This window comes from Indicator indicator, chromosome 22 (assembly GCF_027791375.1).
Source record: "Indicator indicator isolate 239-I01 chromosome 22, UM_Iind_1.1, whole genome shotgun sequence".
Lineage (NCBI taxonomy): Eukaryota > Metazoa > Chordata > Aves > Piciformes > Indicatoridae > Indicator > Indicator indicator.
The window spans coordinates 7,985,800-7,987,609 of NC_072031.1; positions in this window are offsets into that span (position 1 = coordinate 7,985,800).

Sequence of the window (1,810 nt, forward strand, 5' to 3'; positions counted from 1 at the left end):
TGGTGATCCTACTGCAAAAGCAGTGTTTAAATTTCAGTTCCTTAAATGCTGTGATCTCTTCAGACTCCCAGTACTCCTGCAAGAGCTCCAGCTGGTTATGCTCTTCTTTCTGAAGCTGTCCTGTGTGGTTGGTGATACCCATTCAGCTGTGTGGCTGTCACACCTCCTGCTCAGCCCATGGGTAGCCTTTTTGCCAGTTGATAATTGATTTTTATTTTTTCTTTTTCACTTTAACAAATGTGAACTTTTCAAAATCTCCCAATGTGTACAACCCCAATAACATAGGAAACAGGTATTTATTCCAGGCCAACCTTGGATTCCTTTTTGAAGCAGACAGTTGGACATACACAGTTTAAATGTTAATGGGGCTTTTTATTGACCAACAGTGTAAAGGTTAACAGCTGCTGAGAGATGTACACAACGGCCTGGAAACACTGCAGAGACACTGGCACTGCCAGTAAGGGGCAATGTTTCTCTTTAACAGTACTTGAAATAAAGTCTCTTTATATTTAATATTCAAGTTTACAAACCCTACCATTCTTAGAAATTTGGATGCTGAAGGGTTTGTGCTGTTTCTGTTGGTATTTTGCATTAGTTTGAGCCTAAATAATTAAAACTTGGTTTGGTGATCATTCTGATCTCTCTGAGGGAAATTCTGTCAAGATCATAATAAAAATGAAGAATCATATATACAGAGAGTTTGTGATGAAGCTCTAATGAACTGTCAGACTCCCCATGTAATGACCTTGAATTCTGTGTTGCTGTGAGGAAATATATGGGGAAACAAAGTGATAAATTGTACATTTTCAATCCATCTTTATTTTAAGCTGGTGAATGTTAAGTATTGCTGCTTCGGGGGAATGTATGAGGAAAGGATGCAGACTCCATGTGCCTTGAGGGGGAGTACCACATACCCTGACCTCTGAACTGGGGGACTTGTTGATTGACCTTAAACACTGGAAGTGCTGTTAATAAAAAGAAGAAAAAGAGTGTTAATGCTTGCTCCTTTAATGTTTGATTCTACACCTAAGACTTCCCCATGTTTCTTCCCAAAACATTTGCTTTGCCTTCTGCAGCACACTGGTGATCTGTTTCTTTCCAGGCCCATGTTTTGAGGTTTATTCTGCTTCTGAGGTGCTCATTTCTAACAGCAAGTACAGCTTACAGTTTCTTCTTTGGCAGAGAAGGTGTGGTGCTCTTTGAAAACACAGGAAAGGCTAACACATGAGGGAGTTTTATAAAGCAGAGCTAGGTGTCAATAAATCAATAGCTCAAATTGAATTTAGAAACTAATAATCTGATACACAGACTCCAGAAGCAGAATCAGCAATGCGGTCTCAGATGCCCAGAGCCACAGGCCTAAGGCTAGGATAGCCTGAGGTCTGGGGTGCTGAGAGGGAGTATATGGATGTAGTGTCTGCATGGGCAAACTCCTGTCTCCAGCTGCTCGGCCCAGGTATCCAGGTGATGCCTGGTGCCTCTGCAGTTTTAGGTCTGGAGTGGTGACAGCTCTGCTTTGTTGGTATAAAAAGCATTTAGCTCTATTGGATCTTTATGCAGCATGACCCAGTGCTTTTCAGTACAGAAATGGCAGATTCAGCTCAGAATTACCTTCTGCACAGTTATGAGTTGAGTATTTAGGTATCATTTATACAATCTAAGGCTTGCTAGTGGTTCTGTGCTCTTACAACCAAGACTTCAGTACCAGACTGCCCTTTCCAGTATTTCCTGTTGAAAATGTCACTTAAAGCTGCTTGTTGCATCTTTAATTTATGTTAATAGAACAAATGCAGAGTAGAACTAGCATTTA